Source organism: Bos javanicus, chromosome 7 (assembly GCF_032452875.1).
Source record: "Bos javanicus breed banteng chromosome 7, ARS-OSU_banteng_1.0, whole genome shotgun sequence".
Lineage (NCBI taxonomy): Eukaryota > Metazoa > Chordata > Mammalia > Artiodactyla > Bovidae > Bos > Bos javanicus.
In genome coordinates, this window is record NC_083874.1 from 35095510 (window position 1) to 35120448 (window position 24939).

Sequence of the window (24939 nt, forward strand, 5' to 3'; positions counted from 1 at the left end):
AAGAAGGCTGAGTGCCGAAGAGTTGATGCTTTTGAACTGTGGTGTTGGAGAATACTCTTGAGAGTCCCTTGGACTGCAAGGAGATCCAACCAGTCCATTCTGAAGGAGATCTGCCCTGGGATTTCTTTGGAAGGAATGATGCTGAAGCGGAAACTCCAGTACTTTGGCCACCTCATGTGAAGAGTTGACTCATTGGAAAAGACTGTGATGCTGGGAGGGATTGGGGGCAGGAGGAGAAGGGGATGACAGAGGATGAGATGGTTGGATGGCATCACTGACTCGATGGATGTGAGTCTGGGTGAACTCCGGGAGTCGGACCTGGCGTGCTGCGATTCATGGGGTCGCAAAGAGTCGGACACAACTGAGCGACTGAACTGAACTGAACTGTGATAGTCCCAATATTCTAATTTCAGGTTTCTTTGTAATAGTGATAGACTTATCTCTTTATCTTCCTTAAATATTTTTCTGCATTTCATTCTGATAGCAATGGTGCCATTGGCATGTTAAGGCTTTAGGTCCAGGTTTTCTACAACATTATCTTGTCTATGGAGAGAGGAAGCTCTGCAGTGAATCATAGCCTCCTTATGTACACAGTAACCCATACATGGCATTTGATTTAATATTTCATAAAAGAAGGACCAAGAATAAGAATCTAGCATTTTATTTGGTAAAGCATTATACCATCACATACTTAAAACTACACCTGATAATTCTCATTTTAATAAGGGGAAAACATTTGGAAGAGCGCATCAAAGGAAAAAAGAAACTCAAATTGGAGTTATCTTGTTCTTAAGAACAGTATAAACAATTTATTGCAGGCATTTACCAGACAGTTAAGTATCCAGAAAAACTAATCAGGGTTTCATATAGTCTAATAAATACACGACCGTCATTAATATGCAACCAATCACCAGTATGTGGAGTCACTTGGATCTAGCATATTTCCTTCTCTCAGTCCTGTTCCTCTGACATCCTATAGTCACTTACCCTGGAGGTCAGATTTAGGTAAAATCCAGTACATACTCAGTTTATACCATAAGAGGGCACAGTTTTGTACTCTATGTGGTTTAAAAAGGATAGTATTTTTGCATCTTGTAACCTTAGGGACAAAAGTTCCAGTGCTTAGTAATTATGTTGTGCAATTCTAGGAAGCTCCACCTCTGATATCCTACTTACATAGACCGGAGCAGACTTTTTCAACCTATTGGCATTTTATAGGGAGGATTCAGTTTCAGGGAAAATGAGGGACCACTTAAGATGAATCCTTAGGGAATCTTTTCAATAAAGACCCTTTGGAAATCACTCTCCTCAAAAACAAAAAATCGCTGCTGTTCCTAAAATGGGGGACAATTAAACACTATGGAATCTCAGAACCGAGTAGTCAGAGAGCCTCAGTATTGTCAAGAATTAGGGCATTGTTTGATAATGTAAAAAAAAATGTCTACAATCTATCAAAACATAAAATGAGTCACAGTTTAAATGTTCATTAATTGAAATTGTATTTTATCAATCATAAAGGCATTTCAGTGAACTTTATATATAATACAACTTATATGTATGAAATTAGGCTACACAGTGTTTGTTTCAAGGTCTCATGGTTTTCTCTGTGATCTGGTCTGCCAGAGGTTCAGGATCTGTAGCTTGGGAATTGTTGGGGTAAAACATTAAATAGAAACAAGGGACTATTCAGATTTTGTTTCATTTTTCACTATAAAAAATATAAAAGATTTCTGGATAATATTACTTAATGGACTAAGAAAGTATGAGACATAGAACATATTGAAAATTGCCTGCAAATGCACCAGGCCTGATCTAAAAACCAATATGAGTTTTTAAAAACAAGCAATAGAAATTTATATAATCTGAATCTCATGCTGGGGGATAGTTCCTGCAGTGCTTGTAAGGGGATAGTGACTAGTAGTTACATAAGCTAGAAATTGCCAGTCAGTAGACTTCTAAAAAAGTTTATTATGATAATGTTCAGACAAAAGTAAAAAATAGCTTAATAAACTTACACATCCTCCAGCCCCAACAATTATCAACATTTTGCAATGTTGTGTCATCTGTTTTCCCAATTTTTTCTAAATTATTTAAAAACAAATTCCAGACTCCATAAATTCTTTAGAATATTATTACTGATGGCTGATGAGTTTTTCATTACCATAACTAATAATATTAATATCTAATAACTAGTCCATGTTCAATTTACCTAATTACTTAAAACATGTCTTTTTACTATTTTTTAAAAACAAAATTTAAACAAAGTCCGTGCATCACACTTCCTCAGTTGTTGTAAAGTTCTATTCTTTGTGGCAATTTTTCTCTATTTTTTTTCCTCTTTGCCATTTATTTGTTGAAAAATGAACTAGATTTGGACAAATTTTTTACATTCTGAATTTGGCCTTCCTTTGTGGCATGATTTACTAATTTATCTTTTTTAATTCATTCCCCATATTTCCTGTGAAGGGTCCATCTAGGGAAATCCCTGGTGATCCAGTAATCTAATGTGACTCCACACCTCTACTGCTGAATATAGGAAAAACATAGTATGTTTAGTATGTTTAGAGTTTCAGGCCTCCTCTGATAGGTCGTGGAAGCATAGCCTCTGTGGATAAGGGGGTACTGCGCTACAAAAATTATTTCATGAGTTCACAGAAATAGTAGTAGTTCAAATTGCAGATATTAGGGTACTTAACTTTGATTTTTATACTCCTCCTCCTCCTTTAGTTTGAAAATTTTGCTTCCTAGTGGCATTAACATAATTACATGGTCCTTTTAATCCACAATATGCTCATAATAGTTTCAAAATAACATGCTGTCTTTTCTACAAATAATAAGACCACTGAGTATAATTGAAGATTTCTTTTTCATTCTTTGTGTCCTTAGAATATAACCCACAAGGACTGTATAGTGAAAGCATTTTATTTTTAATCTCTCAACACAATTTCTTTATATGGTTGTTCTACCAACTTAACATAGCTAAATTCATTTGCTTCAATTTCTTTTCAAAATAAAGAGGTACTTTTTCATTTTTTAACTTTAGTTTGGTTTATTATTTATGTAAAATATTTGCAGTGCTCCAAAGTAAAAACTCAAAATGGCAGTATAACTTTCTCCTTATTCTTGCTCCTCTTATATGTAACAAGTTTTAGTATATTTTTCTGTTTTTTAAATAATATGTATGTATGCAAAGACTTAGTGTATATATATGTGTGTGTGTGGATATATACACATACACATACACATGCTATGCTGCTGCTGAGTCACTTCAGTCGTGTCCCACTCTGTGCGACCCCATAGACGGCAGCCCACCAGACTCCCCCATCCCTGAGATTCTCCAGGCAAGAACACTGGAGTGGGTTGCCATTTCCTTCTCCAATGCATGAAAGTGAAAAGTGAAAGGGAAGTCACTCAGTCGTGTCCAACCCTCAGCCGACCCCATGGACTGCAGCCTACCAGGCTCCTCTGTCCATGGGATTTTCCAGGCAAGTGTACTGAAGTGGGGTGCCATTGCCTTCTCCGACATATGCTATATGTATCTATATATACACATGTACATACATATTCTGTCCATGGGTTTCTCAAGGCAAAAATACTGAAGTGGTTTGCCATTCCCTTTTCTAGTGGCCCACGTTTTGTCAAAACTCTCCACCATGACCCATCCATCTTGGGTGGCCCTATATGGCATAGCTCAGAATTTCATTGAGTTAGACAAGGCTGTGGTCCATGTGATCAGTTTGATTATTTTTCTGTCAAACTAATTAAAAGTTAAATTTAAAAATTAGTTTTTGGTTACTTTACTGACAAAGGTCTGTCTAGTCAAAGCTATGGTCTTTCCTGTAGTCATGTACGGATGTGACAGTTGGACTATAAAGAATGCTGAGCACAGAAGAATTGATGCTTTCCAACTGTGATGTTGGAGAAGACTCTTGACAGTCCCTTGGACTGCAAGGACATCCAGCCAGTCTATCCTCCAGGAAATCAGTCCTGAATATTCACTGGAAGGACTGATGCTGAAGCTGAAACTCCAATACTTTGGCCACCTGATGTGAAGAGCTGACTCATTGGAAAAGACTTGAGGCTGGGAAAAATTGCAGGCAGGAGGAGAAGGGGACAGCAGAGGAGGAGATGGTTGGATGGCATCACCGACTCAATGGACATGAGTTTGAGCAAGCTCCAGGAATTGGTGATGGACAGGGAAACCTGGCGTGCTACATTCCATGGGGTCACAAAGAGTCAGACATGGCTGAGTGACTGAACAGAACTGACATATACATATATATAAATGTGCATTCACTCACATGTGTGCATGTGTTTGTACCTATACAAAGAAACTCCTGTATCCCCTGTTTTTTTTAACACAAATATACTATAAAAGGTGTTCAACACATTAGTTTATTTCACCTAACAACTTATCTTGGTGATCATTGTTTAACAGTAGAGTGAGGTTGTCCTCATTCATTTTGACAGCTAAACAGTGCTCAATTCATGTTTATTTAAGCAGTCTCCTGTATATAGGCATTGATCCCCCCACCGGTATTTTCTTAATAAAAATATCATTACAATGAATGATCTTTGTATGTGACATTTTGTATTACTGTCAGTGTATTTTAAAGAAATTTCCTAGTAGATTGCTGAGATAAGGGTAATTATATATATTTTGCTAGACATCAAATTCCCTTGGGTTGTCTCGTTTTGCATTCCCAGTGTATAAGAGTACTGGTTCCTTAACCACAGAGTATGTTGCCAAAATTTTAGATGTTTGCCACTTAAATTGTTGAGAAATCATGTCTGAGAATAGTTTTGCATTTTGTATTTGAATGAGGATGCTGCTGCTGCTGCTAAGTTGCTTCAGTCGTGTCCGACTCTGTGCGACCCCATAGACGGCAGCCCACGAGGCTTCCCTGTCCCTGGGACTCTCCAGGCAAGAACACTGGAGTGGGTTGCCATTTCCTTCTCCAATGCATGAAAGTGAAAAGTGAAAGTGAAGTCGCTCAGTCGTGCCCGACTCTTAGCGACCCCATAGACTGCAGCCTACCAGGCCTCTCCGTCGCACATTTATATATACTTTGTCTTTCTTTTTTTGTTTCATTAAAATTTTTTTTTTTAGTTCTCAAGGAGGCTTTTTGTGTTTATTCTTCTCAAACATTTAATGTTCTTTGCATTTTCTAAGGTATTAAACTGTTATCTTTGATATGTTACTGGTATTTTATTTTCTAGTTTGGACTCTGTCTTCTAATCTTATGATGTTTGTGTTTGCTATGCAGACACTGTTTTGTCAATGTACAGAAATTTACTAGTCTCTTCTCTTTATTGATTCTATTCATTGATCATAATTAGGAAAATATTCTCCAGTCTTTATTATAAAGAAATTTACCCATTTTATTCTAGTACATATCTGGTCACTTTTTTTTTTTTTCACATTTCAGTTTCTGATGCATTCGAAATTTATCACAATGTATAATGTGAGCAATGAACCAAGTATGCACTATTCCATATGAGCATACAATTTTCTGAGCTCTGATTTGAGATCCTGTATTTATTAAGGTTGAGCTTCCCTGTGGACGAGGATTTGTTTCTGGACTTTCTACTGTGTTCCACTATTAAGTCTGGTCATTCATGTGCCAATACCATATAATTTAGTTATAGAAGCTTTACAACATATTTTAATGTCTGGAAGAAGTACTACCCCCCCCCAACTTTTTAGGATTTCTCTGGCTATCCTTTGGTTATTTTTCCATACACATTTAAAATGAACTAGTATAGCTTTAGAAATGATTCTTATGATATTTTCTTGAGGTTGTATTAAATTTATGAAGTAAATTAGAGAAGGTTATAATTTTTATAACACTGTGTTTTCATATCCAAAAACATGGAATGTATTTTCCTGTCCTTAAGTCTATTTCTGTGTATTTTAGGAAATATGATATTTTTAAGTAAAGCATTTAGTAAAGCATGTTATTATAGCCACACTTCCTTAGATATATATATATTGACTTCCTAACTTGAAATACTCACATTGATTGATATGAAGTCAATAAATGTCTGTCATAGCAGGTAAGTTTCTATTGAAAAATATTCAAGAAATCTATCCTTTATTACTTCATAAATGATTTTTTTCTACCCTAGTTATCAGAAAAATTTAAGTGAGGCTGATAATATTTCCATTTGAATATCCTGTGTAGTATATATCAGTTCAGTTCAGTTGCTCAGTCATGTCCGACTCTTTGCGATCCCATGAATTGCAGCACGCCAGGCCTCCCTGTCCATCACCAACTGCCAGAGTTCACCCAAACTCTTGACCATCAAGTCGGTGATGCCATCCAGCCATCTCATCCTCTGTCGTCCCCTTCTCCTCCTGCCCCCAATCCCTCCCAGCATCACAGTCTTTTCCAATGAGTCAACTCTCTGCATGAGGTGGCCAAAGTATTGGAGTTTCAGCTTTAGCATCATTCCTTCCAAAGAAATCCCAGGACTGATCTCCTTTATAATGGACTGGTTGGATCTCCTTGCAGTCCATGGGACTCTCAAGAGTCTTCTCCAACACCACAGTTCAAAAGCATCAATTCTTTGGCGCTCAGCTTTCTTCATAGTACCCCATAGTGAAATTAGACCTTTAGTCATATATTCATCGGAGAAGGCAATGGCACCTGACTCCAGTACTCTTGCCTAGAAAATCCCATGGATGGAGGAGCCTGGAAGGCTGCAGTCCATGGGGTCGCTGAGGGTCAGACACAACTGAGTGACTTCAGTTTCACTTTTCACTTTCATGCATTGGAGAAGGAAATGGCAACCCACTCCAGTGTTCTTGCCTGGAGAATCCCAGGGATGGCGGAGCCTGGTGGGCTGCCATCTATGGGATCACACAGAGTCCGACACGACTGAAGGGATTTAGCAGCCCCAGCAGCAGCATATATTCATATTTACATATAGATGGTCTTAGGGTCAGGTAAACTTTAGCCCTCATACCTTAATTCAATTTAACTGAATGTACAATTAAATACAAGTAGACACAAATTATCTACTCATTAAAATGCGTTAGATCCTGATGAAATTGTTTTCTTTTCTTTTTTTTTAATTTAATTTTATTTTTTAACTTTACAATATTGTATTGGTTTTGCCATATATCAAAATGAATCCGCCACAGGTATACATGTGTTCCCCATCCTGAACTCTCCTCCCTCCCCATACCATCCCTCTGGGTCGTCCCAGTGCACCAGCCCCAAGCACCTTATGTTTATATCTATCTGCATGATCCTCTTTATTATTTTGATCAAATTAAATAAACTGAATAGTAATGCAAAATGTCTATTCATAGAAAAGAAAAACAATCTACCTGAAGCTAGTGCAAGCCTTGTGGTTGGGCTCCTTAATATGTAACAGAACTATCTTTGTAACTTTAGGGACCTAGGTTAGAAGAACATCCCAAGCAGCATTGTGTGCAGTGGTTCTCATATGAGAGTGGTACCTTGCCATTCATGGGGAATCTGGGAGTAGGTGCGGATATTATTTGTTTGACATATAAACAGTGGGGAGAACAGTGTTACCGTTTTGTAGACAAGACCAGGAAAGCAGATGTCTAGCTACAAATAGAGTCTTTGTGATGGAGAATTATATTGCCCAAGTTCTGGGTGAGGTATTGGAAGTCTCCCAGGACATCTGGATTCCTTGCTTTTGTGTTCCATGGTTAGGACACCATTAATTATTCATTCAGAATTCCCACTGAATTCAGATTCCTGTTGAGTGAGGGCATAAGTAGAATCAGACCAGCTGATTATTTGTCGTATTATTTATGTGTGACCAGGAGCAAAGTTGTGTGCCTTTTTTCTAGTGGAGCCCATAAATCAATAAACACGATGTAGTATGCCAGAGAATATGAAGCTCAATTTGTGAAGGTCTGTTTTTCATTCTAGTGTTTATATATTTTTGTGCAGGACTTAGATTGAACAGAAATTATTAAAATTATGTTTTCCCTAATGCATGTTCCTGCAGGGAAAAATAAAAACCAGTTAAGGGATACTGAGGCATTGGCATAACTTTATTATTTCCACTTCTCACACTGCAGTAGTTCCATGGCAAGAATATGTACCTTCCTTAACAATGCCAAACAATATTTCACTACTGCTATGAGGATTGTACTTTGAACACTCTTTATCCTAAATATCTGCTCCATGGTGCAGCAAAGTTGTTCTCCTTTTTCTGAAAAGAAATATTGTTTACAAATTTATGCTCTTGAATCTGCCTACTGAAGTGATGCTTCTTTTCAAGGTGCCATTTCTGGAAACAAGGTCATTAAACTTCAATTGAAAGAGCAGGTCTTATTATTTTAACAGTAATACTTGGCAAGATGTTCTTTGGGAAGTAAGTGTAATTGTTATCATGTGTACTGGCTTAGGGAAAAACAAACAAACAGTAAAAACCAAAAGAAAATGTTAGGTAATCATTTAACCCTTTTAAAAGGAAGAAGATATTTACTTCAAAGTTAAACAGATTCATTAAATACATACTGAAACAGAAAACACATGTAAGAAGATTAATGCTGAGTATCAGCAGAAACTTTCTTTTTAAATTCCAAGCACCAAGGATAGCCTACCCAAACTAAAAAGCCTACAGTCCTGCAAGTCACTACTGCAGTCTTGCTTAAATATGTCAGAAGTGGGCACAGGAAATAAGAGTTGGCAGTTTTCCTGCCTGTTATAAAGAGACGGAAGCCCATCATGAATGAAAGCACACAACACTACATTTGCCATCTGCATAGCTTCCAAACCTCTTGTATTTTATAGCAGTAGCCTGCCAAAACCCCAGCAAGCCAAAACCAGAATAAACCCCAATATGAAAGAGAGAATATGGCAAATAATAAAATCATCCAGACAGCAGAGAAGTAAAATTGCAGAAAATCAGCCTGAAATAACAAAACTGTCAAGCAGAGTTGAGAAAGCTAGGAAATGCCTACAAAAGAGGATCTGGAGGAAAAATGAAGGCTGAGGATAATACAAACCATTGTTCAGTTGAAAGGTTTTGCAAAGCAAGTGTGCTGGCTGGTAAGAAAATATTAAGCTTTTCCAGAAAATTGTTACTTCCTAATTTCTAATATTTTAGTTATGTTTGCTTGCGATAAAGCAAACTTTATGTCTTTGAACTGTTGGGTCCCATTTTATTTTGATAAAAGAATAGACTTCCAAGAGATATTCAAAACAAGTCAGGGTTTAATAGCCTTTAATTTGTCATTTGGGATATATTAAAAGTTAGAAGGCAAATAAACATAGCTTGGCAACATTTACAGTTAATAAAGTTCAGTTCATTTTTAAGCAGTTGCTAAGGTGATTTTGACTTTGATTTTTCATAGGTTACTAGTGCAACTCTAGCAATCAAATGTACCAAGCTCCTCCAATATATATTAATAGAAAATCAAGGAGAAACAGGTATATATAGAAATTTTTTGAAGTGACCTAAGCTTCATCTAAGGAATGAAAAGGCAAATTAAAATGAGTTCATGTTTTAGGCTGTAGACCATCTCCATTCCCACTCCAACCCCTCCTCACATTCACAATTCTATCCTAAAAGCAATATTGAAGGTCTCTCCCATTTCCTTAAAAGCTGAAAGATGAAAGCATGGAAGTAAGGTATTTGCCAAACAGATTTAAGTGTGTGTGTATGTATCTTTTATTAAATACTCAGTCTTGGTGGTCTTTTCCATCTCTGGCCAAGGCATCTCTTTTGGATTTGGATTCCCCAAATCCAGTTAAAGATAATAATGGACAGTTAGGTTTTCTATCTGGTTGACAATTGCACCTCAGAGCAGGGCTCCGCAGAAATTATCGCTTCTAATGGTCATCTAGAACTGGAAACACTTCCATATTATATCACAAGCCCTTGAGATCTGGACATCCCTTCTACTCAATGTTCAAAGCCTATTGACAAGCCTTGTTCTATTAGGTCCCAGGAAGTGCTCAAGACAGAGAGACTGGGCACACACTAGGCTCAACACACTTTGAGATTGGAGGAAGTGGGTAAATTTTGCAATACTAGGAAACACAGTGATGTTTCTAGTTAGGATTCTTAAGAATGAGGATGTTTACTTTATCTGTTAGTATATCAAGAAGCATGAAAATAAAGAGTGGGGAGAAAAGAATTGTTAGGGTCAAAGAGAATGTCAATAGAAGAAAGCTATGAGGAGATATTAGGGTTTCCTTGGTAGCTCAGCTGGGAAAGAATTGACTTGCAATGCAGGAGACCCAGGTTCAATTCCTTGATTGGAAAGTTCCCCTGGAGACAGGATAGGCTACCCATTCCAGTATTCTTGGGCTTCCCTGGTGGCTCATACAGTAAAGAATCTGCTTGCAATGTGGGAAACCTTCGATCCCTGAGTTGGGAAGATCCCCTGGAGGAAGGCCTGGCAACCCACTCCAGTTTTCTTGCCTGGAGAATCCCCATGGAATGAGGAGCCTGGTGGGCTACAGTCCATGGGGTCGGAAAGAGCTGGACACAACTGAGTGACTGAGCACAGCACAACATGAGGAGATATTACTTCACTTTGAACTCCTAGAGCTTTATCAAGTAAGGGACAGAGGGGATCCATCTTTTTCCTGGGTGCTTTTGCTCCAGGCTAGGCGTTGCTGCTCCTGAATATATATTCAAGGTGCTCAGAGTCTATGAAGGAAACTGGAGGAGTAAGACACTTGAGTTTCTCTAGGGACTTTTTCTAGGGATGGTGGCAACTCCTTTAAGACAGAAGCATCTCTTAGCTGTTTTTTTAGGCAACCCTGTGCTAATTTCTATTTGTACCAAAAAAATCCTTATCTCAAAGCAGATTAGTGCAGAACAGGGACCCATAGTTTGGTCATAATGAGGATGAACTCAGGGTCCCCTGTAGGGTATTGAGGAGAGCAGGAAGCAAGTGGCTGGTGAGATTATTGCAGATCAGCTTTGAGGTTTTCTGTTTCTAAGAGCACAAAAAGCTCCTTACAAATAGGGGCTGTATCTTTGTATCACTGGTTTTAATCTGTTCTCTGATACACAGTGAGTGCTCAACAAATGGTGTTTCAATAAATGAATATCCCAGTACAGTGTACTCTGAAGTCATTTAATTAGATATGAAGACTGACTCTGCTATTTATTAGGTGTGTAACCTTGGGTAAGTTAATTAATCTCTCCGAACCTCAGTTTCCACATCTATAAAATTATAATTATCATATTCAGATTGCTGTGAATATTAAACAAGAACATTGAAAACACCTAGGACAATGTTTCTTATTTTCTCTCTTCCCTCTGCTCACTTATTTTCCTTGAAATATCTTCTTATCTTTAATTTTTATTTTTTTATTCATTTGCCAAGATAGAGCTCAAGCATGGTTTTCTCTGAAGAATTTTTCCCCATCCTGCTTTTCCCTTTTCCTCCCACCTAAGTGGGTATAAGCTTTCCTTTAAGCCCATTTGCTGTTGTATTTGTTTTGCAATCATAATTCAAAGTCCGTGTGGCTATGTTTTATTCAATGACTCATATTTGTGGGATGGGTTGTATTTCTTCTTATTAAAATGTATTTTCCATATGAAAAATATATAAGCAAAATATCCACAAAAAAAATCATTACTTGGTTCCAGAGGAAAGTTTCATATGAAAATTGTTCTGTGTAGCAGGAAATCTATGAATCCTTAGTTTGCTATGTGAGATGAACATGTATAGATCAGTTTAAAAAGTTTGGCATCAATAATAATTTTTTTCTATTACCTATCTAGAACTTATATCAATGAATCTTTGTACTATGTATCACTTGACAAGTGACAATAAACAAGATTCTTTATGAAAAAATGTTATTCAAATGTGCAAATTAGAAGAATAAATTATGGTTCTAGTCCAATGAATGGTCAACCTGATCCTCCTTTTTTGGCTAGTCTTGAGTATGGTTTATGCTTGATTATGGTGGATGCTTTTGAACTGTGGTGTTGGAAAAGACTCTTGAAAATCCCTTGGACTGCAAGGAGATCCAACCAGGTCATTCTAAAGGAGATCAGTCCTGGGTGTTCATTGGAAGGACTGATGCTGAAGCTGAAACTCCAATACTTTGGCCACCTGATGCAAAGAGCTGACTCATTGGAAAAGACTCTGATGCCAGGAAAGATTGAGGGCAGGAGGAGAAGGGGATGACAGAGGATGAGATGGTTGGGTGGCATCATCGACTCAAAGGACATGGGTTTGGGTGGACTCCGGGAGTTGGTGATGGACAGGGAGGCCTGGCATACTGTGGTCCATGGGGTTGCAGAGAGTCAGACTCAACTGAGCGACTGAACAGAGTATGGTTTAAGATGATATTCTAACAGCTTTTCTAATGAAATATCTTTTGATAACAGATGTTATAAAATATCTATTTCATAACAAAGAAAATAAGAAATAAAGAATTAGGGATAAAAGAATCAAAATCTAAGTAGAACTAAATTGAAATAGTCCTTAATTGCAATAGTTCTTAAAGATGACCTAATTCATTGCCTGCAATTGTTCTACAGGCAAGGAATCAGATCCAGAGGGGAGACTTGGTTACATCGCAAAACTGGTAAGTAGCAAAGAGCAGAAGAGATTACAGTTTTGGCTCTTTTTTCTCACCACTACAAGATATTATTTGTATTTCTGCTTGTTTAATTTTCTCACTTGGAAAGCCATTATCCTTATGTAAGTTTTAAGCTGAGTCCATCTGATGCAAAGACAAAAGGCTCAAGAGTAGAATATTCAGAAAACTGTTTGCTATTAGGGAGGCATATAGTTAATCATGGTTAGTTGAATGGCTTTACTTTCCTTAAAATATGACTTTAGGTAGGGGAGTAGCAGATCCAGCATTCTCACCTCCAAAGCAGTGTATGAGGAAGAATCTGAAAAGGTAAGACATTTGTGTTAATTCCTTGTTCTGTGGTGGTCTCACTGTAAAAACGATTGTTACTCCATCATGCAATAGAAATGTGAGAACTGTTGAGTATTTAAATTGCAAATAGGATATTTTTTAATACATTTTCTAAAATACTGCATAATTCAGAGTTATTACTGTACTCCTATGGGGAAGAGAGCCTTAGCACTTCTTTGTTAGCTTTAGTTTCCAGTAATCAATCAGTAATTACATAATAAAGAGATGAAATTGGATGTTTAGCACAAAAATATGTAACTGCCACATGTTCCTGTATTATAATTAGCCCTTGACTGTGATCATCAGTGGGGAGAGAAGGTGGAATACCATCTCTCTGGGACTCCCTGGAAAGCCCAGCTGAGATGGACCTTGAAGAATCTCTTCTACTCTTGTTCCTCTCTTTCTGATAGTGAAAATGATGTTTAACTCCTTATTGTGAATAACGCCACTGCAGAATTACTTGAATGCATGAAGCTACATCCTTGCTACAATGAACATTCTCACTCTAGCCTGTGCAAAATGAGCAGATGTTTAGCGCCTTCTGTCCATGATATAATTGAAATGCTTAAAAGTACCCTCCGAAATTGAACACTGACTGAATGTTTGATAATATTAAGAATATATCAAGGTAAGTTTTTAGAAATGATGATCATATTGTGGTTATGTTTATTAAAAACAAAACAACAGGCACCAAATGGGGCGGCTTGTGCCAGATCCTGTGTTACCAAACTGAGGCTTAATTATACTTTTGGCTCTCTCCAAATGTGGTCATAGGTTGGGAATCACATGATCAGTGCTAGTTAGGTAATTGTTCTGACCGACCCCACCATCCTCTGAAGGAAAGCAGTCTTTCCATAACCACTCCGCTTTTAAGCCTAGTATACTTCCTTGTTCCTGCTACTTTCTGCCCGTAAAAGTCTTTCATTTTGTACCATTCCTAGGAGTTCCTTTCTATCTGCTAGATTAAATCCTGCCTGATTCATGTTTTACTGAAGAAAGCCAATAAGATCTTCAAAACTTACTAAGCTGAATTCTGTTTTTTAAAATAATTTTTATAAAGAGTCCTTAATATTTAGAGGTATATATGGAAGTATTTTTGGGTGACATAATATGACATCTGCAATTTTCTTCAAAATAACTATGTAGCGGGGTAAGTGGAAAAATATGTGAAATAGGACTGGCTACAAATTGGTAATTGTTGAAGGAGGATAGTCTTTATAATTTTCTCTTTACTTTGTTAATGCTTGAAAATTTTATAATAAATTATAAAAAAGGTAAAATACATAAAATATATTTTTTCCTGTTTCAGACAAGGCTGCCAGCATGGTTGATCAAACTCTATCAGTTAATCCACTTTCATGAATTAAAAACTCTTGTAACTCTAATAAAGTATTAATGCAAAAACCAGAGTTGAGGGTAGGGGAAAATTTAACAAAACAAGAACCAAACCTACCTATTAATTCTTGACACATGTTAACTTTGTTATTATTGATAACATGAGGGCATATTATTTAAATTTAATATTTGATGTATGGCAAAACCAATACAATATTGTAAAGTAATTAACCTCCAATTAAAATAAATAAATTTATATTAAAAAAAAGAAAAGAAAAAAAGTAAGTATTGGACACTTTCTATGTACCAACCACTATGTTAAATGCTGGGAATATAAAGATGGTTAGACATCATCTATAACTATATAATGTATTTTAAGTGGTGTAACATAAGTTAGAATAAAGTGCTGGAGGAACCAAAATGAAAGAACAATTTTTCTTCAGTGGTTGAGAATAAGGACCATGAAAAGGAGATAACTGAGCTAGACTATGATTGAGGAGGAGTTTGCTGTGTAGAAACGTCTGTTTTTAAATCGGATTATCAAGGATTATTTAATTTGTATTACCCTCTGCATAAGGAAATTTCCTGAGGGAGCGTTCATCTGCGTGTTCCGTGGTTCCATGTGGTTTCCAGTGGCCCACCATTGACAGGGGCCTTAGGCCACGATTCATTTATTCATTTGATCAGAATGACTTGCTTAGGAGAAATAAGTTGATAAAAGGGGAAATGGCCCCGTAAGAAACTGAGAGGGTGGTATGCTAACAGCGCTAGTTTTGCCAGGTGTTAATTTCAGTGTGATGGAAAAGTATCCCTAATTGATAAACTCTTCTATCTAGCTTTATAGTACTTCACTTTTTACATAGCATCCTCAAGATCCACTCCTGGGGACGCTCTCCTGGTTCCTGTTGCTAGGTACAGGTTAGGTCCTACAGGTCTTTCAACATACAATCTCTCTTTTGGTACGCCCAGCATTTCAGATATGGGCCATGTTGTGACTTGACTCTGTTTATGGATGTGATGACCCGGGAGATAGAGGGACAAATCCTTCAGGGCATGCCTTGTCTTGGAAAAACCTTGCTTTATTTGAGGTATTTTCATCTTCACGCAAGCGTGGGATTGAGGGCACAGGACTGCATCTTCTAACAGTAGGTGAGAGCTAGTCTACTTTCACAGAAGCAGAGGGTTCAGGGATATCTACAGTTTGTTTCTCAAGTGAACAAATGAACCTTTGTTCATCTTCTCAAATGAACCTTTCCTAAATTTCCCGTTCCTTTACTCTCAGAGCTTCCCTGGTAGCTCAGAGTTAAAGAATCTGCCTGCAATTCAGGACACCCAGGTTTGATCCCTGGGACAGGAAGATCCCCTGGAGAAAGGGAATGGCAACCCACTCTAGTATTCTTGTTTGGAAAATCCCATACATAGGGGAGCCTGGTGGGCTACAGTCCATGAGGTTGGACACAACTGAGCGACTAACACTAAACAGCCAATAATTACTATCATAATGTCTATTTAGTTTTCTTATTACTATGTATAGCTGTCTAAAATGAATATGCTTATTATCTTCACTGGCCACTAGAATGCACATTTCATAAGAGTAAGGAGCATTTGTTAGTGTAACCACATTGCATAGATAGTATCTAGCTAAGAAATAGTATCTATTTCTTTCCTAGATAGACTGATTAATTTTGCATCCACATGGGTGATATTCTGCCCATCTAGATTTCCTCTACCAGGCCAGCTTATTGGTCCCTTAGTTGCTATAAACGTTGGTTGCTCACAGCTCCTCTTACCCAGAGATTCACCTTAATTAAATGAAAGCCACCCCACCCAACAAGCAAATTCCCTCATACCAGGGCAGTCCACAGTCAGCCTCTGGCCCTTTTGCTCCCCAAAGGATCTGGCTAAAGCTAGAATCCAAACAAAGTACATCTGAGTCTAGCTCCTTACTATCAATTCAGTTCAGTCCCTCACTCATGTCCAACTCTTTGCAATCCCATGAATCGCAGCACACCAGGCCTCCCTGTCCATCACCAACTCCAGGAGTTCACTCAGACTCACGTCCATCGAGTCAGTGATGCCATCCAGCCATCTCATCCTCTGTCGTCCCCTTCTCCTCCTGCCCCTAATCCCTCCCAGCATCAGAATCTTTTCCAATGAGTCAACTCTTTGCATGAGGTGGCCAAAGTACTGGAATTTCAGCTTTAGCATCAGTACTTCCAAAGAACACCCAGGGCTGATCTCCTTCAGAATGGACTGGTTGGATCTCCTTGCAGTCCAAGGGACTCTCAAGAGTCTTCTCCAACACCACAGTTCAAAAGCATCAATTCTTCAGCGCTCAGCCTTCTTCACAGTCAAACTCTCACATCCATACATGACCAATCAAAAAACCATAGCCTTGACTAGACGGACCTTTGTTAGCAAAGTAATGTCTCTGCTTTTGAATATGCTATGTAGGTTGGTCATAACTCTCCTTCCAAGGAGTAAGCGTCTTTTAATTTCATGGCTGCTGACTCTCTTTTGAGGACTCTGAGAGTCCTGAGAGTAAAGTGAGTGTTAGTCACTCAGTCATATCTGACTCTTTGTGACCCCATGGACTGTAGCCTGCCAGGCTCCTTTGTCCATGGGATTCTCCAGGTAAGAATACTGTAGTGGTTTGCCATTTCCTTCTCCAGAGTATCTTCCCAATGCTGGAATTAAACCTTGGTCTCCTGCACTGCAGGTGGATTCTTTACCAACTGAGCCACCAGGGAAGCCTGATTGCTGAGTAGTGTCTTAATTTGATACTTATTAGTTAGCAAGACATGGGAGAACATGCAAAATGTAGTAAAGAATTTGCTTTTTTTTTTTTTTTTTCCTCTGAAGAAGTGAGAAGCTACTGAAGTTGTTTAAGTAATGAATAGGTTGTTATGAATCTATTCAGGGAGAGAGTCTGTGTATATAAAAGTGTATATGTATACATGTTTATATGTAGATATGTATATAGAAATAGATGAATATAGACATACATATGTATATTTTAAAATTAGACTAATACACTCTACTTTGTTTTTTATGTAGTACATCAGTAGATAATCCTGCCTTACTCTTTTTAGATTATATAGTATTCTGTTATGGATTTAACATTCAACTTACAGTGATAGATATTTACATTATTTCTAACCGTTTGCTAATATGAAGATTTCTTCCATGAACATTTTTGAACATGTACATTTGTGTACCTATGTAAGTATATTTGTGGGATACATTTCTAGAAATTGAAAGTGGTATCAAATCTTAAATTCCCCAGGTTTTGCCAAACAGCTCTCCATAGTTTGTATCGATTTATGCTCCCACCCACAGGATTTGAAAGTGTCTTGTTTTCTCATCTCTTCATCAAATACTGTTATGTTCAGACTTTTTGATGTTGATGATCATGTTTTTTTTTTTCAATCTAAATTGGATGTGTGATATACTGTTTTAATTTAAATTGTTTGTATTTTGATTAAATTTGAATGTGTGTGTGACGATATGTGTGTATTGTCTTATACAATACAATAAGCCTGTATTGTATATAGGCTTAAAAGTTACTTGAGTGCAGAAGAGTGTATGTTGTAGAGATATTTAGATATTTAGAGATATTTAGATTTTAGAAATACTTTGAAGGTAAAATCAAAATTGGAAAAGATCCTGATACTGGGAAAGATTGAAGGCAGGAGAAGAAGGGAATGACAGAGGATGAGATGGTTGGATGGCATCACTGACTCAATGGACATAAGTTTGAGCAAGCTCTGGGAGTTGGTGATGGACAGGGAAGCCTGGCGTGCTGCATTTCATGAGGTCACAAAGAGTTGGACATGACTGAGTGACTGAACTGAACTGACTAATGAGAGATTTGGGTCTGTATAATGTATCTCCAAAATTATAAACCATTGAAAGTTACATTCATGTAGTTTTCCCAAAATTCAGCTCACAGGCTGCCTTTGGAATGAGAAATTTTCTGACTTCTTCAGAAAGGTGGATAGCTCCTCTTGTGCTCCATTAGTCTCTGCATATATATCTGCTCAAGTCCTTACCACATTATGTATGCATTTTTTAAAAATTGACTTCCAAAGTCTTATACACTTATATAGCAAATATCCAAACAATACAAGAATGCCTGCTGTAAGCAGGTATATTGTTATTTTGTTCTTTAAACCTATTTCTGAAAGGGAATTCCTTAGGGTCTGACTTGTACAAATCTCAAAATTTTCACTATTGTATTCTTTGCATATAAAAGTATAAAATTCATTTATACATACAGTTTTAAAATATCATGATCAAATAATATATACTATTAACTTTTTCAATATTAGTGTACTCTTTTTTCCTAGTTAATGCATACAAATCTGTCTAATCCTTTTTCAGAACTCATAGAGGATTTCATTAAATGGATATAACCTAATTGATTAAAATATTTCTGTATAAACCGGGCTGCCTCTAGTTTTTCCCCATTACTTATAATGCTACTATAAATCTGTCTATCTGTTTATCCATCCATCCATCTACCTATCTTAAAGAACTTATACTTGCATTTCAGTTGGATACATTCCCAGAGTCAGATTTGGGGGGCAAAAGTTAGGCAGTTTTGTAGTTTAATAGATGTTTCCAGATTACTTTTTCCAAAAATTTATCATAATTTCTAAACTTACCAACAGTGTCTGAGAGAAAATATTTTCCTAAGCTCTTATCAGTGCTAAATGCTGTCAGTCTTTAAAGATCTTATCAAATTTTTGGACAAAATTTTGGCACTTTCTTATCTTTATAATTTCCGTATTTTTCTAACTACTAATGAAATTGTGATTCTTCAGTATTTTCTCATATGTAAAATATCTTTTCATAGCATTTGTCCCTTTTCATAGTGTGTAGTTTATACATTTTAGAGCTCTTTTTTAAAAATTTGCAATATTACAGGTTGTTTAAAGTGTTTTTCTCTTTATCTTTTGACTTTGCTTATGGGGTCTATGGCTATGTAGTTTTTCTTCATGGAAACATATCTACATTTTATTTTTATACCTATAAATATCTACTGTTATTTAAGAAGATCTCCTGAAGTGTAAGGTTATAAAATATTCTCCTAGATTTATTTTAAAAGTTTTATCATTTTCCTTTTACATGTAGCTCTTTGATGTACCTGTAGTGAAAATTTTGATATTGTATATTAATATTAAATTTTTCCAGCTAATGATGGATCTTATAAAAAAAGAATCCCCAGGTTCTGAGAATGAGGAAACCAAGGCTCACAGAAGCCAGGTGTCTTGCCCCAAATTACCCAAATTAGTTGTTTATGTCTTACTTATGTTTTCTTCCCCTCTCTGGAATTTGAGCTCATGTGAGTGAAGACCTTGATTGTATTATTTACTTCTGTATCATTGACAACTGACAGTAAATAGAATGAACAAATTCTCTTAATCATTAGACATGATTCTATCTGCCTTTTGCTGTAAGAAATGTTGTTAATATGGTGATACTGATTAAGTACAACAGAGAAGGAGGGTTTCCCACTGTGGAGATGTCCAAGCAAGAAAAGCACCAATGTTTCACAACAGGATCAAACGTCAGTGTTCCTAGCCAAGCTCAGGTTTCCTGATGAGGAAAAGGGAGCCTAAAATATTCAGAGAAAGGAGGAAGTGGTGCGGGGATGAGCTGTCTTGGCTAAGTAGAAGTGGCCCCAACCCCTGGTCATCTGAATTAAATACGCATACACACACATTGCTAAAAGTAGCAGTAATTCTGTTGATGTATATACAGAGAGGACTATATACCCCATATAGAGGATCTGGGACATTGCTCTGGCTCCATCATAAACAATCTCTCACTAAGCATCAATGGGTCTGCATTTACTTATCAAATAGAATTATTTCACTTACTCTAGTGCCAGAGGAGAAGGCAATGGCACCCCACTCCAGTACTCTTGCCTGGAAAAATCCCATGGACAGATGAACCTGGTGGGCTGCAGTCCATGGGGTTGCTACGAGTCGGACACGACTGAGCGACTTCACTTTCACTTTTCACTTTCATGCATTGGAGGAGGAAATGGCAACCCACTCCAGTGTTCTTGCCTGGAGTGGGGGAGCCTGGTGGGCTGCTGTCTATGGGGTTGCATAGAGTCGGACACGATTGAAGTGACTTAGCAGCAGCAGCAGCAGCAGCAGTGCCAGAATCCGTATCTCTCATATTTAAAAAAAAAACCAAAAAATAAAAAACACTTCATGAAGGCAATACACTTGCTTACATTTTACAAGTGAGAAAACTACATTTGGGTAAACCAAGGTCACTTAACCCTTAGCAGAGTGAGTTTACCTACCTAGTTGGGTCTGACTCTTGAAGACCACAGTCTTTCTAGTTTTAATACATGATGTTGGCAGATGAAATAAACTACAGTGCCATTATCTGTTTGGATGTGTGCAGAAGTCCCTTAGCTTTATGAACTTCTTCAGATTCTTAAGTACTTTGCTACATAGTAATCTTTTCAGGGTTCAAATGCACCCAGATGTGAAGATCTGCCATGTTTCTCTGCTTATGGTCTAAGGAAACTGGAAACTGCAGCAAATTATAATACTGCTGAGATGCTGGAAACAAAAGGAAATGTTTTCTTAGCACATACCCTTCCTAATAGTAATTCCTGTCCTATCTCTTAACATATTACTGACTGGGGAATTTTTCCAGAAATTAATGCTTATGGCCATAATACATCTCTGGTCAATAATGTGTTAATTAAAGTGGACAGTAGAATAGTCATAACTATCTGAGAGGGTTGGGGATCAGTATACATCACCACAGCAATTGGAACCCCAAAGCAGCCATCATCAGTCCAAAATGCCTTCAGTACAGACTTTGCCCTGTTTTCAGTGTGCAGTGCAGAAGGGAGACAATCCAAGGGCGAGAAACATCATACGGCCATTTAGCTGCTAAGACTTAATTTTGTAGCTATTAGGATAACAAATTATGAAGTATTGGCAAGTTCTCACATAGTTCCATCAAAGTTTCACTCTGCCTTTGAACGTAGCGACACCTTTTCTCCAAACTTCTTGTGAATTGCAGAATCACGGTAGGTACTCTTAGTAGAAAACTCCATCAAAAAGCTGGAAATAGAACTGCCTTATGATCCAGCAATCCCACTGCTGGGCATACACACTGAGAAAACCAGAAGGGAAAGAGACACGTGTACCCCAATGTTCATCGCAGCACTGTTTATAATAGCCAGGACATGGAAGCAACCTAGATGTCCATCAGCAGATGAATGGATAAAGAAAGCTGTGGTACATATACACAATGGAGTATTACTCAGCCATTAAAAAGAATACATTTGAATCAGTTCTAATGAGGTGGATGAAACTGGAGCCTATTATACAGAGTGAAGTAAGCCAGAAGGAAAAACACCAATACAGTATAGTAACGCATATATATGGAATTTAGAAAGATGGTAACAATAACCCTGTGCACGAGACAGCAAAAGAGACACTGATGTATAGGTCAGTCTTATGGACTCTGTTGGAGAGGGAGAGGGTGGGATGATTTGGGAGAATGGCATTGAAACATGTATAATATCATGTATGAAACGAGTTGCCAGTCCAGGTTCAATGCACGATACTGGATGCTTGGGGCTGGTGCACTGGGACGACCCAGAGGGATGGTATGGGGAGGGAGGAGGGAGGACGGTTCAGGATGGGGAACACATGTATACCTGTGGCGGATTCATTTTGATATTTGGCAAAACTAATACAATTATGTAAAGTTTAAAAATAAAATAAAAAAAAGAAACTTCCTAAGGAGAGAAAAAAAAAAAAAGATGTAAACTGCCATCATACTCTACTGTGAAATGCTGTGATGTAAAACAGCAGCTGAAGGATCATCAGTCATTTGTCCAAATGGACACACTGAAATAAATGAATATAATGAATTTCTTTAGATGAGAGCTGTGATTTTGGTGTCCCCAAACATGTGGCTCAAACATCAGTGTCAAATCCTGCTCAGCTGAATTCTGCTTAAAGATCAGCTGCTTGTTTCACTTTTGAGTAAGTAGAAAACCTGAAAGCCTGATTGACATTTCATCTCAGTTTTGAATATGGGATGGGAGGCATTTTTTTCCAAGTGTTCAGACGTATTTGCCTGAAGTAGTTGTGTTTATCTCAGAAGTATTTGTAGATAACACTACAAACTTCTGCAACACCTTGCCTGACATTCAATTCTTTTGTTTCTACTTGTATCACCGAAAGATGCTAAAAACCTCAATAGGCAAATCCTGCTGCTGCTGCTGCTGCTGCTGCTGCTGCTGCTAAGTCGCTTCAGTCATGTCCAACTCTGTGCGACCCCAGAGACGGCAGCCCACCAGGCTCCCTCGTCCCTGGGATTCTCCAGGCAAGAACACTGGAGTGGGTTGCCATTTCTTTCTCCAATGCATGAAAGTGAAAAGTGAAAGGGAAGTTGCTCAGTTGTGTCCAACTCTTCGTGACCCCATGGACTGCAGCCTTCCAGGCTCCTCCGCCCATGGAATTTTCCAGGCAAGAGTACTGGAGTGGGGTGCCATTGCCTTCTCTGAGGCAAATCATAGTGATGACAAAGATTCAAGTTTTTAATTTTATGCTTTCTCTCAGTAACCCCAGTCTCTCTTCTCACTGTGCCTTTTGCTAGCATCCTAGGTCTTGATTAAAAATACACAGATGACAGAGCCTCTGATTTCCTAGGATAGAGAATACTCAAGTTAGGTATACTTATGTTTTTCCTCTGAAAGTTATTTTCTGTTTACAGACAAACTGTTATCTAATAAACTTGTAAAATACCAAGAAAAATTTACCGTTCTCTGGAAAAAGATTCCGAGGTAGGTTGTGTTGGTGGAGGGTTGGGCCAGTGTCCCATGATTCCGCTTGGAGTCATTAGTAGAGGAGTCAGGGATGCCTGAAGCTCACAGGACCTGATAGTCTTACTGAGAGGAGCATTTGGGTCTATGTGCAGGATGCATCCAGCTCCTGTTATACTCCCTTTCTTGATAGGCTGGGCACAAAATAGAGGGTTTTGTAGGCATGAGAATAGTCTTGCAAGCCAAGACCGGGGCCTTGCAGATGACTGCTTTCAGCTCCTGGAGATCCTGTGGGAAGTTGAGGCCATGGGCAATCTCTCCTGCTGCAGTTTCTTGTCAGACAATCAGGAAAGAGCCACTGAGACTATCCTGTGGTCATCCCTCTCTCCACTTAGTGACACGATAATTCTCATTTAAGAAAAGGTAATTAAGAAACTAGTTCCTGCTCTGGGTGATAAAGGAAAACACACAGTTTATGGAAGAGTATCTTGAGCTACTTAATGCCTTGAATCTTCTTTTTCCTGTCAACCATGGTTTCCTCTCTACCTCATGCAATGTGTGCCAGTGATTTTAACTCAGTTTAACACTAGAACAAACAAATGGTTTTCTTGAAGAGTATGCAGATCTACTGCTTCAATGTATGAGTATACACAAAGGCCTACTCTTTCTCAGTACCCTTGAGTAATTTTCATGAATGTAAACAGGGGTTGTGAATGTATCTCAATAAAAAATTAAATGCATTTGTAAACCCATCATACAAACCCTGTTTTGTGTATATTTTGTAAATGACGAACTTTGCTCTTATTCATTTCTCTAAGTTGAGGCAATATGCATCAATGTTCATTTCTTTAAATGTCATGATTGTGCATTTTCTGCATTGAAAAAATTAATCAGAAATATAGATGTCACCAAAATTAATTTCATGCCAAGTTCCATGGTGTAGGAAGAGTACATGACTGATGGATGATGGTATTTTCAATGATGTGGTTGTGGTCATGGTTTTTTAAAAACTGCAGTTTTGAAATTGACAATGCATCATCATAATCCTTTTATTCATGCAGGAAACGCCCACTTAAAATAGTTTTCTTTTTTCTTCTGAGTTCCTGTAGGCAGACAATTGTCACAATCAAGTTGCATTGAAACCCTTCATTCATAAAAGATAACATCTGAGATGTATCAATGAAACATTCATGACCTGTGCTTTATAAGCAGTAAGCAGTGACTTTGAAACTGCCCAATTCTTTTCTTTGAAAATGATAAAAAAAATAGCACCTGCATAGACGTGTGTGTGTGTGTGCACATGCGCTTGTGTGTGTATATGCACGCATGTCTCCACGTTATTGTAATGAGAAGTCATGCAGTGATGGCCTGGTATCTTTGAGTGCAGAAGCCGTGTCTGTTCAATCAACAATGTAGTCTTGATGCCTTACAGCTGGGCCTCAAGAGTAAGTGCCTATGAAAATTTGGAAAATACATTTGCAAATGATGTTCTAGAGCCCTCTGGGCTCCACAGATAGGCAATGTGAGCCTACATATCAATTTAATTGAGAGTCAAAGTGTGGTCCTTCAAAGTTTCATTTTTCCAAGAATATCCTGCCGTGGTCAAGACAGATGTGTGAATATTTGCCTTATGGATTTTATGTTGTTTGCATTCTTGTTTACAGGAAGTGATAATTGTAAAAATTGAATGGTGACGGTATACTAAGAGTTGTTATTTTGGCAGTACACTAAGAATATTTGGTTAAAAGCAGAAAAAGAGCTGGAATGGAAAATGTTTTAATATCCAGGGCTTCCCAGGTGGCTCAGTGGTAAAGAACTTGCCTGCCAATGTAGAAGATGCAGGTTCAATTCTTGGGTCAAGAAGACCTCCTGGAGAAGGAAATGGTAACCCACTCCAGT

The 24939-nt window shown here is 37.8% G+C and overlaps 1 long non-coding RNA gene across 6 annotated transcripts in view; it reads left to right on the forward strand.

The window, feature by feature from the left end:
- The window catches only part of LOC133251040 (uncharacterized), a 911217-nt gene that overhangs the window by 294258 nt on the left and 592020 nt on the right, over nucleotides 1–24939 (forward strand). For all 6 annotated transcript variants that reach the window (XR_009737496.1, XR_009737498.1, XR_009737499.1 and 3 more), the window contains one exon: nucleotides 12502–12548. This is a non-coding gene — a long non-coding RNA (uncharacterized LOC133251040). The remainder of the gene's footprint in view (nucleotides 1–12501; nucleotides 12549–24939) is intronic.